The following is a 16205-nucleotide window of genomic DNA, read 5'->3' on the forward strand; positions in this document are numbered from 1 at the left end:
CCTAAGCACACCGCTAAAATAACGAAGGAGTGGCTTCACAACAACTCCGTGGCTGTTCTTGAATGGCCCAGCCAGAGCCCTGACTTAAACCCAATTGAGCATCTCTGGAGAGACCTGAAAATGGCTGTCCACCAACGTTTACCATCCAACCTGACAGAACTGGAGAGGATCTGCAAGGAGGAATGGCAGAGGATACGCAAATCCAGATGTGAAAAACTTGTTGCATCTTTCCCAAAACGACTCATGGCTGTATTAGATCAAAAGGGTGCTTCTACTAAATACTGAGCAAAGGGTCTGAATACTTATGACCATGTGATATTTCAGTTTTTCTTTTTTAATAAATTTGCAAAAATTCCTACATTTCTGTTTTTTTCTGTCAAGATGGGGTGCTGAGTGTACATTACTGAGAAATAAAATGAACTTTTTTGATTTTTGGAAAATGGCTGCAATGAAACAAAGAGTGAAAAATTTAAAGGGGTCTGAATACTTTCCGTACCCACTGTATCTATAACTCTGAGGGATTTAAAAAGCCCATGTGAGGAACCACAACAAAATTTACTATGTTTCGGTGTAGAATTACACATGAAGAGTTAAAATTGTGGTCAAGCCTGCGAGTTAAAGAAAAAAGTTTAAGACGATTTCACAAGCCTGCTACACTGTAGTGATGATGTCACCCACTGTAACTCACGCAATACACACCCATTATAAACTCAGAAAAGAGCTCAAAAAAGCATAAAACTTCGACAGCGAACAAGTCATAAAATATATCAAAAAGCTGAATACATCATTAATAGATTAACTTCTTGTGACCAATTTACAGTTTAATTCAAGTCTGTAGCTAAAAGTATGCTGAACTGGTGAGCTTTCAAAGTGGAGTAGGTATGAGGAGGATTTCGACAGTCTCTCCATTCACTTACAATGGGAGAATTTTCCTGGAAAACCTTGATTATTTTGAAAAGTATTCAAGGTATCAATGACAAAAGTAATAGTACCCCATTTCTCATTGAGCCGGACAACTTGGAGTTTGAACGGAGTTTCTACGTCAAAAGCTGTGGGACTTGGTAGCAGACAAAAAAACGTGACGGAAGAATAATAATAAAGGTTAGCAATAACATAGGATGCAAATGCTTACAGCATTCACACCCAATAAACTGCAGCTTTAAAAGGCTCTCCATCCATGGCATCCAAGCCCACAATCAATATAAATGTATCTAAATAATGCAGCTGTATCCAAATTTAAACAATTTTATGATATTACATGATAAATTGTTGCTTAGTGTAATTCAAAGTTCTACTTTAAGTGTTGTTTTGTATTGAGGGAATAGGTCTGGACTGTTTTGGCCAATGGGTGGCTTAGCACAATGAGAAGGATACTTCTCACCAGTGTAATGGCTTTTATCACAGTGGGAGGCAAGAGAATACCGATGCACAGTAGAAAAAGCTTGGCGGCAGCGGTGGGGGTGCCCGGTGGCTGGCGATGCTGAGACTGAATCAAGGACATATATCTCAGGATCAAACATGTCCTCTCTTCAGGCGTTCCCCCACAAACTGCAGGCCCCTCCGTCAGCTAATGCCTGGCTAAGTTGTTCAAAGAACACCCTGAGGAGAGAGTATTTATGCATAGGAGAGAGAGGGATAAAAACCCAAGGAGGAGGAGGAAGAGGAGCATAAGCTCATATTCAAACAAAAACAAACACACAAAGCCTAATCAATGATGAGCAAGCAGGACTGTGTGCTGTGGGTGGCTAGAAAGGTTTGTGGGTTGGAGAGATGAGGGGCATCTGGACAGCCAGATTGATGTTCTCAAACAGCACTTTCCCTTTAACACAAAGCAGCAATGAGGGCCCTAAAATGCATGATGTGGTCCTTCTAAATACAAATTTGTTTGCAAGTGACCTACCTGGTTATATAAAGGATGTGTCATGTGTGTGCACGTATGTGTGTGTGTGTGTGTGTGTGTGTGTGTGTGTGTGTGTGTTTGCCTGTTTGTCTGAATAGAGCAGAACAGACTATGCACTTAGACTCTGCGAGTGTGTCTGCAACTTGAGGGCATATTGATTGTTTTAATGAAGCTCATTTAAAGATTTCCTCCATTAAAATAAGAGTAGCTTTTTCTCGCATTCCTTGTGTTTTCACTACATGCTTTAGACTTGTCATTCACAGCTGAGCCATGTGCTTCCTGCTACAATCTCAATTATCATAGGTTTCTGCTTCATTTAATTGTAAGTGAAGGATGCCTTGAGACAACCGTGAAAAAAGTAGAGGAGAAAGATCTCACTGTTTCTCAGTTATCGGTTGACAGTAAGACCTCAGACTAGAAAAAAACAACAACCTCAACAAACAGGTTTAACGGTAATGAAAGACCAAAAAGTGCTGACAACAAGGAAAGTGATGTTTATCTGTAACCACATTTGTGACATGTGACAACACTCTCAGAAAATTCCCACTGCTGTGTTTGATAATCTATTCAACCAAGTTTTAAGTGTTCGTCATTGGGGCGCTTTCATTGCTAAATACATAATAAGAATGTATTTATTCTTTTTCTATTTCTTTTTTCTATTATATCTGCATTCTTTTTCGCACACAGCGTGTACAACAGCTCCAAACATTCACTGTTCACAGCGGTACTCAGTCACTCAGGCACTCAATAAATATTGCAAGATCAGTCAAGGAAGATCCTTGCTTCAGCCAATCCAAAAACCTGAGCCTGTTTCCAACCTGTGACTTAAGAACTTGTATAAATTCTGGCTATAGCTCACTCTTCAACTCCTCTTTCTCTCACTCCTTGTGTGTTCAAATGGTGGAGCAATTGCAACAGAGCAGCCACAGGCAAGCTATTACATATACATATCTAAGAGGAAACAACCCTTACATCATTCCTGTTATCATCAAGCTATTTATACCTATAAAACAATTAGCATAAAAAAAACTATAGTTTAGCAATACAGTGATATGCATATTTGACAACTGTCATGTATTGGCTACAATACACTTGTAACATTTCTTTATACCATATAATACATTTTGCCATAAAGATATGAAATCTCAGGTAAACCTACATATTAAGTCGAGGTTCATTTTTGTAAAGTACAAAGCTGCCAGGAACCCAAAATACAAGAAAAATGTCAAGGTTAGAAAAAATATTGTTTTACTATTCATATACACAAACACACCAAACTGTAAGTAATATAGTTTATATACATGTAAAGTGATTTTATCCCATAACTACACTGAAAGTATGTATGCCAATATGAATTAAAGTTTAAATAAAAAGGTCTACAGACATGAGATAATTTATGAAAGTCCCACATGAGTTTTCTCAGTGTGTCTCATGATATATAAAACTAGTTATTTTGCTGTAAATAAAACATGCTCAGTGTATTCACCGATGAAAAGATGGACTCCATAGGGTACATTTAGCTAAAGCTGACCAATAAAAAGGGGGGGGAAAGCATATTCAATCTATAATAAACAAGCCCACTGCACACAGTGCCAACACATGCACTAACAAATACAAACCCATACATACAAAGCAAAACATGTACATATAAGAATCTGATGCTATTTATTACTGCAAACACCATCCTATGTCCAAATATTGAACGTAAAATTATGAGAGTGGCTATCAAAACAAGTCTGTTGCACAGCCTACTTTTATAATGGGATTAGGTGGTGTTGTCTCAGGCAGACATGTCAGCAAGAAAGAACAAAGACAGACAGCAAGCCACAGGTCAATAATATTGCTACCTCTACCTGGAGAGAGACACGGAGGGTGGCACAAAGGGTGGCAAGGAGACAGGAACGGGACTTATTAGAAGATGAGGCGAGAAGCGTGGTGAATCGGTGGCTAATCCTCCGTTTCCTCTAAGCCTGTGTAATTAGGACATGGGGGATTGCACCGTGACAGGGGATGCTTCTGGACCGCCTTGCTTTTTTTCCCTCTCTCTTTTGTTTATTTCTTCCCTCTTTAGCCTGGGTTTATGGCAGTTTGTCATCTAAATATAGCGTGATTATGTGTGTCTTGTCTTTACTGTGTGTGCAATGCAGCATGTTCGCTCAAGAGCAACATAAACAGACACAGCATGCCTACACCTTGTTTTATTTCTAGTCACTACTACTTACTGTTTGCAGATGTGAAAGAGAGTGCACTCTTTTTTGCTGCTTTGGTCGCAGCGTGACAGCCTTAGATTGTATTTGGGGATATTTGTGGGAATCAAATGGGCTGTTACAGTCAAACAACATTTCCTCCACCACACACACACACCAAACAAACAAACACACCATGTTCGAAGGGTGCCTACAATTGAAGTGCCTTAGGAGTGAGAGCACAGTATGGACCAGGCATGAGACCAGAGACCAGAAAGGCTGATCAGCATCCTTCTGCCTGTTAATAGCCTTAATCTACTTCCTTCCCCCAGTAGACAGCAAGGAAAGTTGCCTTGGCCCATTTAGAGAGATAGTGAGTGCAGTGAAGAAATACAGTGAGAAAGACAGGAAGAGAAAGAGAGAGAGAGAGAGAGAGAGAGAGAGAGAGAGAGAAATGGGAGGGGCAGGGAATTAGAAAAAATTAAGCTGAGAGAATCTATGACTCACTAGCTCATTACAGAAATCCAGTTTCTATCCAAGGAGAAAACAGGTTTAAAACACCCTATTAAAGAAAGAATGAAGGGAAACCTTTTGTTGCTAATTCACAGAGGGTGTCTTTTGAAGTGTTTCACTCCAACACATTTTTACACTTTAACCATGGTACTTTAATGATGCTATTTCCAACACCCTACATTTGGGGGATCTCTACACTGGTTGGATTTAGAGCCTAAAATGAGGCGCTGTGGCCCTGTCCTGATAACTTGCCTGAAACAACAAGGATACATACATTTAGTATTGCGGAGGCTTTATTCAGGCAATCCATACAATAACAAGATCCACCAGACGTCATACAATCCTGTCACATTTGCTGAACTAAATCACTTTATTTTATTGTGTCTCTCTCTGTCTGCCTCTCTGTTTGTCGCTCTCTTTTGAACAATAGGATTTGAACAACTCAGGGTGTCATGGCTTTGTGCAAGTAATCATTCCCATGTGTACTGCTTTAGCAGGATTAGGCAAAGTGCTTCTGATTCTTTCTCTCAACAGAACCATCACTGTAATACAACAAAACATACAGTATATGGTAGCATAATGGTCTCCTTACTATTGCATTTAGGTTCTGTGGTTAAAATGACCTTGATCATTTTTAGCGTTGAGTTTTTTGTATGCAGAATGAAGCTAAGCTCCGAGACAATGGCGACAATAAATTCATCAAAATCATGCTAAAAAGAGTCAAAGGAAAGAAAATTCTGTAACCCGTATGCTTATTTGACAGCCCCTGTCTCCAGCAGTACCTTCCTATTAGTGGCTGAAACAGGTCAAACTTAATACAGACAGGGTAGGTATAGGGTGGTGAAACATGTTGAAAGTAAGGCTGGATGATTTCACCTAAAATCAAAATCACGATTAATTGAACATTTTGCCTCGATTACGATTATTGAACGATTATTTTATTTTTGAATGTTGTTTTTGTTATTGTTTTTCCCCTCATAGTTCACGGACAAGGTTTGTACTGTAAATATGCTCAATTATTAAAGCTGGGTTTAGTTATTTTTTTGATTCACAGAATTTAAAAGTCGATTATCTAAATCTTAATTGATAAGGTAATGTTGACGTCCACATTATGGAGACACGGTTCCCCTATACTCGGCGCAATGCCACTGCTGAATTATGAGCGCTGCTACTAAAATTTCACTCAATTATTAATGTCAATGCAGAACTACAGATTTTCACCCGCACACTGTGCACACTGTTAGAGGCTCTGAATTTTGGTTTTGATTACTTTTCAATTAATTGTCCAGCCCTACTTGAAAGGCACTCAAGCCTAATGCAATCCAAGAAAGAATTAATTGGTCATGGCTAATGATGACTTGGTCTTATGTTTCAGAAACCAAACAAGTGACAGATCATGTATACAACACACAAACAAACACATTATTCAAAACACTTGTACTTCTCAGGAGAACAGCTGTGACACTTGTGAAGATTGGCTATGTATTTCTCCTACATTACTTCATCTATACTAACTGTAAAAATGTTGTAAGCTTAACTGAAACTGCATATAGCTAAGTTCCAATTAGTACTTTTTCTTTGTTCTGTACATGACACTAATATTATCAAAGCATCAAACTATCAAATAATATTATCATTAATTACTGTAATGAAGTGGGATACCCTCAGCCTGACTGCTTGCTAAGCAGCTTGATACATCTGCCAAAAGGGGGAAAGAAGTGTGAGGACATACCACCTGTAAAGTTTGCCATGCTGCATAGCAGCAAAGCATTTTAAATTCATTCCCCTGCATATGTACTCATGAGACTAATATGTGCAATAAGAAAACTGTACACTTTAGCATGTAGGCATTTGATCAATTGTGCCAATGAACAGCAGTGTAGCTCCCCTAAGGATATTGGCGGGTGTTGAACAGAGGCTAAGTGGAAAGGTGGAGAGAGGTAGGTTGAGTCGATGGTGTTGGCTTTCTCAGCCCTGGGGCCTAACACATTTAGAGAGTTAACTGACACACTTTGGATGTATTAGCCACAGTGAGCTCTGCCAACCTCTCCTCTATTTCTGCTGCACCTCCTCCTCCTCCTCCTCCTATCGCCGTCTGTCTGTCACTACAATCTCCCCTCCGTGCAAGACTGAGGAACATGCCTAGTGTTTCAGCAACATTGCTTTAGCATTGATGTTCCTCCGTGCCCCAGCGAAATTGGTGTTTGCCGTCTAGACACTGGTTGCTTGTGTCTCTGTATGGATAAACATACGCGCACACTAACACTCTCACTCGTCTGTTTATAAGTATGATTAGATTAAAAGAAACTGACGGAAATGCAATAATGGTCTATTAGTCTGCCCGTCAGGGGGGATAATCATTTCAAATAGAAATGTGTTTTCCATCTCACTATCTAATTTAAACTTTCTTTGTCTCTCCATATGTTTCCCTCCTGAGACTGGTGGGTTATGGGCACGAAGCTTTAAAACAGGCTGGGTTCAAGTCCAGGCCACTGCAATAAAACACAAATAAATAGAAATATATAGCAATAAGTACCTCTCAGACTTGGTTCATGAGAAAGAAAACCCAAAGGCTAGAGGACCATAGCTTTTGCTGACAAATGTATGCATTGAATTTGAAGGTGAGAAAAACAACTCTTCTCCACCCACTCTGCCCCATTCCATGTGGTGGTTTAAGATTAGGGTCAAAGATTAGAAGGCTTACACAAGATAAGAATGGGATTATAAGAGCTCAGAGATGTAAAATTACAGATCAGAGAACTGGTGAAAACACACCTGAATTGTAAACAGACTCATAACACTGCAGCCACCTGTCCTGCTGGACAATCCCAGCATCATGGGGGAAAAAACAAAACAATGTCTTCTTGATGAGAGAATAGGACGTGAACATTATGGAAACAGCATTCAAAATTCCAGAGAGGGATTCAGCACACATCAAAGGCTGCCTCTGCAGTAAGTCTGTTAGATTTGGGATTAATGGACTCCGGAGGGGCCTGGACACACACACGTAAGCACACAAACAAGTACACGCACACATACACACATAAAATCCACTTCCACAACTGCGCCTGATAAGATTCACAACCCAGACTAGCAAAGTACTGCAGTGCAGAGTATATCTATTCTAGTAACTTTCCACAGTAGACACAGCATGATACTGTTTTACAACATACTGTAAATCAGTTAAGGCAGTTAGTGTATTTCCTAATATTCCCCAAAATTTTGGAAAACAAAGGCTTCAACTGTCCAGGTGGTTTGAGTGCAAGGTTTCCATGAATGCAGCGCAGGCGCTTCCAAGTCATGTCTACTTGATTGTTTGGACAAGTTCTTTATTTTGCTTGTCAAATTACAAAGCACATCCCTAAACACACACTCGCATGCATGCATACGTGCACACACAAACCGTAAGTTGCCTCCAAGCTACAATGAGTTCATGCATTACAAAAATGCAAATTTGGGTGGTAAGGCTCAGCTGTCCTCTGATGCATTTTGAGGAAAACACGACAAAATGGGGGAAAACTCACAATGAATCTATTTCATTTAATGTCGACAGACAGAAAGACAGCCTAATTCCAACTCTAAATGCCTTTCCACCCCAGTGCCCAGCCTATCCCCCCCCATCCTCTGCCCTCTGGGCTAAAACCACAGGTGCAGGCAAATGCAAACCACTGGGTGGAAAATTCTCGTTGACAGCATTCTGGTGTGTTTGCGATTGGTCAGTGAACAATGAGGGAGTTTCCTGAACCACTTGTCGTGCTGACGGAACAGCTGGACACCAACACCAGACACGGATCAGGGTGGGAGGAGACCATGCGGAACAACAGGGAACTTAAAGCTAAAATGAGATTCAGCAGAGCTTAAGCTAAGTCATTTCACAAACTGTTTGCGAGTCACAAAAAAAATACAAATTCACAAAGAAGACAAACAAAGAGAAGTCACAGTTGTTTGCAAGAAATTCTCCACATTTAAACGGTTTGAATATATTTCCCACTGTAAATGTGTTCTCTCACTTGAAACTGTTGTATATTAATTCATCTTTGAGTAGAAGAGGTCATAATTTAGTAGCTCAAAGCTGAAAAAGGAAGATGGAGGCAATCACCTGTTGTTCGATATGCCTTGAATTCTGATGTGGTTGCTTGGTTACAGCAACAGCAAGAGTGTGTATTTTCCATCACTCTATGTGTACTAATTCACTGGCTCACTCTGCTATTGTCTGCCTCTTCTTTTTTGAGCACCAGCACACAAGTACATGTGAGCACGAACCCACAACCATGTGCACCCAAACCGGCTCTCATCCACATGATCACCCTGAGCAGCATTATCACAATCTAGGGAACTAGATTATCCCTAGGCTCAAAACTTCATCCTCTTTGATCCCCACTTGGGAGGGGATGAGAGGCAGCACATGGGACCATCACCCAGATTTCCCACTTGTTAATCAAGGCAGATTTTGATCACCTTCAAGGACAGATGGACAACTGTTTTCAAAACATCAATGGGCATGATGCTGTCGAGGATACTTCCCCCAGCAGCAACAACCGAGTGTTTCTAAGATCCCATCATAATCTAAGTAATGCTTATTTCCTAATACTACATGAGATACAGCAGCAGACATTTCAATTAATATGATGCATTGTGTGGAGCCTCAGAAAAATGAAGGTGTACCGATGCCGCATTTCACTTAAAATGTAATAATATCCAGCTGCATTTAAGGTTGGGTATGTAATTCTAATTAAATGCACATCTTTTTGTCAAATTCAGCAAATATCTCCTCATGGTCCGCTAGCTGTCTAATGTTAGTTACATTAGTTGCTGAGTCATTGTTCACCCTAAATCATGAGATTCGTCATGGTATTGGGATTTCTCCAGAATTGTTTACCCCGCCTTTAATGTATTGCTACACTCTAGGATTATTTTATAAATATATTTTACTTGCTACAACTATACATATATATATATATAAAGTATATCTATCTATCTATCTATCTCTCTATCTGTCTATCATCGAATCTGCTGCTAATTAGTGGGAGTAGCGTGTGTAGGGCGTTCAACTGAGTGGCGTTCTCTCAAACCTACACATCTGCAACACACCTACCAGTCTACCTCACTGTGGTCTGAATTTCAATGAAGTGCACGTGTGTAAACACAAAGAGGAGGTGCAAACCCTCATAAGCACAGTGTGAAGATCCATCACACTTAGTTGTTTACACTGCAAGCCTTCTAAATCTCCATAATAGATCTTTGTTGTGGTTTGAGGTGGGATGGTGAGGTCAGCTGTTAATTGGCTGCTGGTAATTACAGATGCATCCTAAGCTTGCTGACACTGTCCATGGGGCTTTGGAGACTTTGGAGACAACGTACAGAAAATTACACGACTCTCATTTATGCATACTGAAACAGCAATTAAAACTCCTAATTTTAAGTCTAACCTTCACCATGTCATGGAGCCATTGTAGGCATCACTTGTTAGGTATATAATCTAACTAGTGGCTTAAATTATATTTAGGTTGAGCAAGGCACATTCTTTGTTTTTTACAGATCAACCTGTTTTTGCCCCATGCCTCTTCATTTAAATATTCAAGCTTGTCATTCCTTCAACTGTTCCATCCTTTGCCAGTAGCCATGAGGGTGTTTTTCCCCCTCTGTGGGGCTGCTTCCCCGGGAAAGGGAGGCAGCATAGGGACAATAGCAGCCACCCAATTAAAGCTGTGTTGGCCTCGCAATTCCTCAAGGTATTGCCATGTGACAGTTTAATTAACCAAGCCCCTTATCTTAATTTAACAGGATCAAAAAGTAACAAACTGAGGTTATCGGAGAAAAACACTCCCAGTTGCCATCCTCACGTACTCACCAAGACACACACATTCTCTCTCTCAATCTCCATCAGTAGCAGTAGCAACAGAGATATTTGATGAAATTCATCCAGCTGGCTTGTACTGCTCTCCACGTATATACCACAAAGTACTGCTTATGGTGAGAATGCTTTAACGCATATTTATTACAGCTGTAGTGGTTGACTTAATTAAAGTCTTTTTATGCCGCCACAGTGTGTCAAATATGTCTCTCAGTGTGGGTACAAGTGACTGGGTTCAGGCGTGTCTTAGCTGGGTATGTGTTAACGCTGACAGGTTTTTCTTTTGAATCTGAACTGTTGTCACAATGACAGGCCAGGCACCATGCTACTTAAGCCAATCTCCCATGGAGCCCACTTGCTGTTCTCTCCTTCATCTATCCATCCATCCATCCATCCATGAGCTCTTTCTTCTCATCATCTAAACACTAATCAACTGGTTGCCATGTTTCTTCCTTCCTGTGGCCTTGTTTCTTAAACTTTTATACTTTCAATCCACCTATTTGAAATTGTATATATTTCATACATTCAAACTCTGCTACTATATAATCTTTCATATATCTATTTTTATTCTATAATCCCATCCACTGTCATTGCATAAACCACATTCCCTCTCTGTTTTAGCATTTCCTCTTCTTCAACTACTCTATTATCTATAGCACTGCAGGCAGTGGATGAAAGGACATTACTAGTTATGGTTGAACAGACAAGGAGTCCTGATGCCTTGGACAGGCCAGGCCCATTTATCTCTGGTTTCTGATGCAGTGTAACATGGCGAAACAATGCCCCAGGGCACCACAAATATTCATTCGCATCAGCCTAGCAAACAGCCTGAACAAAATGGCCCTTAACTTGTATTTAACTTGGTGGAAGTTGTGCTGTGTAGCAGATTTTTTACCAGGCATTTCATTTTCACATAACCAAATCTAAACAATTTCCCCAGTTTGTAACTGCCTGCCTACAATTGATCAAACAATCTGTCACTTGGAGTTTTGTAATTAATAATGTGATGTCATTTTGTAAATAATAATAAAGTCAAACTGGAGCATTGTGCGAGCCAAACCTCAGCTAATTGTGGCTGTTCCACAAAATCCTTAAAAAAGAAACATATTAAGTATTAATATTAATTACTGGAAGATTACAGATGCCACTTTTCTGCTGGGTCTATGTTTTTACATTGTACATTGTTAGTAGCAAAGATTGCACGTGTACCAAGTGTTTGTGGATAGAGAATGCTGCACAGCTACTGAGGTACACAATCTATGAAGTGTGCAAGCCAGTTTGCTAATTCAAAGTAACTGTTCTGGTATTGAAAAATAGCACACACACACACACACGCACACTCACACACACACGCACACACACACACACACACCCGACAAGAATTCATTAAGCAAGCAGTGGAATTATAAATCAAATGGTTATGGTGAGTTCAGAGACAAAGTCATATGAAAAAATATCTGTGCCATACATGACTTCACCTCCCACAATATTACGACCAGCTGATGAGAGAACTCAATTGTGAGAACAGGCTACAGGTTTGAATTTGTAAAGTGTAATGTAGGTGCTTGATTTGATATCATATTTTTAGGTTAGAGTAAAGCTTGAAATAACCATCAGCGCATTAAAAATACAAAGTGTGCCCAGCTGGTGAAGGCATGGAGACTACTTGTGTATGAAAAACAGTTACAGCTTCTTTATAGCATTTTACTGCAAACAAGAACATGTACAGATACATTATATAGTGCAATTCACTGAGCCTTCATCTTTATTTAAACCAGAGAAAATAAAAACTAATCCTAAAAATGTTACATGTCATTATCAATAGGCTTTGTGATATTTCATTCAGTTTACGACACGGACCCTTGGAAGATTAATTACTTGTGGTCTGAAAGAAATCCAACGCAAGAGACAGAAAATACTGACGGCAGCACGGCTACAATACTGAGAAATCTACAAGGACAGTAAAGCTACAACTACTGTTTATCTTTTTTTTTCTTCCAACAATCAACTAATCATTTGCCTCTTAAACATACAGCAAATAGTGACAAATACCAATTATTTTCATTTCAGTTTAATGTATAATGATCTGAAGAAAATTTAAGCAAGCAGCTCTATGCATTGTGTTTAAATACAATGCATAGAGCTGCAACTTGTAAGCAGTAACTAACTGCATTTTTTCTTAATAAATTGCTTAAACAATCATATAATTTGAAACCAATCAAGTTTTCAAGGCACGTACATCAGTGCTGAAAGAGATGAGAATGATAATGTATATGACTGAAAAACAATAGTAAGTAAAATAGGCTCAGAAATCAAAGCATATGTAAAAGAGTGTGGTTAATGTCTAGAATTACATCCGACACACACACACACGCACACGCACACAGAAATGCACCAATGACCGGCTGTCCATGGAGGACACGGAGGAGAGGACAGATGGCCGTCGAGTGGCTCTGGTCCAGGAAATGACGATGTTCTGTATCATTATAATCTGCTCCGTAGTATCCTCCCCACTGCTGTGCTGGACAACATGTTTCACCCACTGTGAGCAGATACTGGAACAGCTCTTCTGCTGCTCTGTCACACATACTCTTAGAGAGGTGCTGCGACGACAAACTAACTTGTATTTTGAGCACTTCTTCATTTAACCCTTGGAAACCTTCACAGCCCCACAATTGCTTAACGCAGCAAAGAAACGCACACAAGGACAGTGCAAATGTACAGCAGCAGAAGGTTCTAAAACACATCCACTCAGCCCTTTACAGATAACTCGTGGATTGCTCACAGGAGCTATTTCTGTCAGTCAGTCTGTGTATCTAACAACAACACACAGACACAAACACAAGATGGCAAGGCACTGTTTCTGATTCACCACTCAGCCTGTTTGTTGTTTTAAGAAAAAGCTCACTTGTTACCACACGTAAGCTGCAAAAGTGCAGCAAGATCTCAATTCCCTAAATCCAGCACCATGTCTATCTTAGAATATCTCACCATCAAAAGTTATGATAACAATCCTAATTGTGTGTGCTGTAACCACAAATTTAACTAAGCTTTTCAATTAGAGGTTAATGCCTGGGAAAACAAAAAACAAAAAGTAGGCTGCACTGCCATGGGGCTCAGCCACACAATGTTAATTAATTTCATTTATAGCACAGACACCACATCTACAAGGTTGTTGTTCATGTGATTACAAAGAGAACAACTGGGAGCAGAAACACGTCTGTCGTGATGATGGAGCTGATAAATAACACTGGATTTTCTCTCTTGCTGCTGCTTTGAGGGAATCTATTTTACGTGTGTGGGGCAGAACAAGTTTGGCAGAGTTTTTCTTTTTTTTTTGCTGTTCACCCTCACCAACGGTCTGGATGATAATGTAGGTTACTAGAGTGTTTACAGCACTCATGTTTGTGCGTGCATGTATAAACTGTAAACATGAAATATGCATACTAATCAAACCACCTTGGCTCACTTTCTTCTATTTTATTACACACAAATGAGGCATTTAAACAAGCACATTCAAATTCATCTGCAGATGAGGCAAAAGTTTATTTAATACTGTGCATGCAAAATCTTTTTTTCTAGAGAGCTGAGTAAGACTGACAAACAGTATCTCATAATATCACTGAAGTTTTAGACCTGACAGTGGATGAAATTTTAACAATTTGGTTGAAGAGATTAACTTTATATCTCCATGACTCTGGACTAATCTTCATACTCAGTGTGCTTACATTTTTTAATGGGCATTGAATAACATTTCCACAGCATTTAATGGCTTTGTGTGTTTTTTCAATGTCTAATATGAGTGAGCACACACTTGGATTAATACCCCATAATGTTCTCATTACAGGGTGTACGGAGAGAGAGGGCTTGGTAGCTATAAGCATTTAGGGGCAGCAGCCCTTAGTGGAAGATGCCGGACAAAAGCACTCTCAATGGGATAAAACATTTTTTAAAGATGAAGTCCAATCATTCTGTGATGAGAGGTTGTAATGGTGCTTAGAGTGAAATAAGACATATTTTTACTCACTTCTTCCATAAACATGCCATAGATATTCATTGCCGCTATAGGGTGAAGGGATAATGTCAGAGATTTATAGCCCAAGTGGTAAGAGTCCGAGATATTCATCAATCCTCTCCAATGTTGTGGTGCCACAGTGCTTGGGATAGGCCTCACTGGCTGAATGAGGATCAGGGGGTGAGCCGCCATGCAGGCGGGCTGAGGTTTAGAGGTGGAAATCACACCCCACATACAGCACAGCCCAATATCACACACACTCAGCACAAGAGGAAGGACATAAGAATGGACATTACCCTTCATGAACCACAATCACAATTTAATAAAACTTCGTGTATTAAAGAAAAGAGACTAATCCCTTTAAATCTTCCATAATGAGAGAGAAGAAATCCTAAGACTGTGATATTTCCCCTCCCTTCACCCCACAAGATTTTAGGCTTTCCACAGGATTCCACTAGCTTAGCCGCAAATCGCCTCACTGCTGTGCGATACCGCCATATCCTCTAAGAATGGGGAGAACACACAAACTGGCACATGTGTATGGGCACACAAACCGACACACAAGCACACACTCACAAATCGTATTTGACTTTGAGTGATGCATCCTGGAGAAGTCCAGATTGCTGATGGTTCTCATTTCCCACACCAGGAAAGTAGCTGGTGATGTTGCCATGAATCAGGCTATCAGCCCAGCCAGGGACAGGCCATGGAGAGCCGAGAAGATGAGGAGCAGGGAAAGATGAAAGGCTCAGAGACAAATCCTCTCTTTCTAATGGCTTGCACAAACAGAAAGAAGAAACATGAGCATCAGGCTGCTGTTTTCAGATGTTGCTTGTTTTTCTTCACTGCTCCCCAAGGCCATGCTACAGACTTTGACAGATTCTTTAAAATGTGATATTGGGAGACGACATATACTTAAATAGTAAAAGATAATAGATAGATACATAAAGAGAGGATAAATTTATCCTAACGTTTAACTCAATGATTACTGATGAAAAGAGCTAACACACAGTCAGTGAGACGGAAGCTCTGTAACACATCAAGTCCTGCTCATGCTGCTAGAGAGTTCACTGGAATGACGCATGCACATGCCTCCACTGGAACAACGGGTGTAAACACACTCTGATGGCCCCAATTAATCATGTTTAAACAGACAGATGTGATAGCATCACATGAAACCATGACTCCTCCATATGCTACCTGTTTAGAGTAATGTTTGTAAACTGACTAATTACAATGCTCTCAAATGAAGCTTCTCTGTCAGCAGATGTTTGTCCATTAACCTGTAGAACAATGACTTTAATGCTTTGCGGAGAATCGCACGTTAACAATGTCCTCTGCACTGGAGAGGCCACCCCGACACTAAGATTTAAACATAAACAAGTTTGCTGCGAGAAGCTCGCTTGGAAAAATAATAAAGGTTTGAAAAACTTAGTTCTTGTTGTACTTTTTTATGAAAATATAAAGGGCGCATGTTTCAACCACTCCATATTTCATTCATTTTGCAAGTGTAAATCAATGAGAAATTATTGTGCTATATTTGATGTTGTCACCAATGATTTACTAGGGCTTGGGAGTTCTTTATGCAATATTGCAATAAAGCCCCTTGATCATATAGCCAAAGGGTTAGAAAGGTATGAATATTATATTTTATAATAGCACATATACTGTTGTGAATATCAGCGTTAAGAAGGATCTACCCATTAATGGTAATGAGAAATGGGAACTTTGCCAACA

The 16205-nt window shown here is 39.9% G+C and overlaps 1 protein-coding gene across 2 annotated transcripts in view; it reads right to left on the minus strand.

Annotated features, from left to right (window-relative positions):
• pcdh17 (protocadherin 17) overlaps positions 1 to 16205 on the minus strand; it is a 59143-nt gene that overhangs the window by 13664 nt on the left and 29274 nt on the right. The gene's annotated exons all lie outside the window — the stretch shown is intronic.

Source organism: Micropterus dolomieu, linkage group LG20 (genome assembly GCF_021292245.1).
Source record: "Micropterus dolomieu isolate WLL.071019.BEF.003 ecotype Adirondacks linkage group LG20, ASM2129224v1, whole genome shotgun sequence".
NCBI classification, from domain to species: domain Eukaryota; kingdom Metazoa; phylum Chordata; class Actinopteri; order Centrarchiformes; family Centrarchidae; genus Micropterus; species Micropterus dolomieu.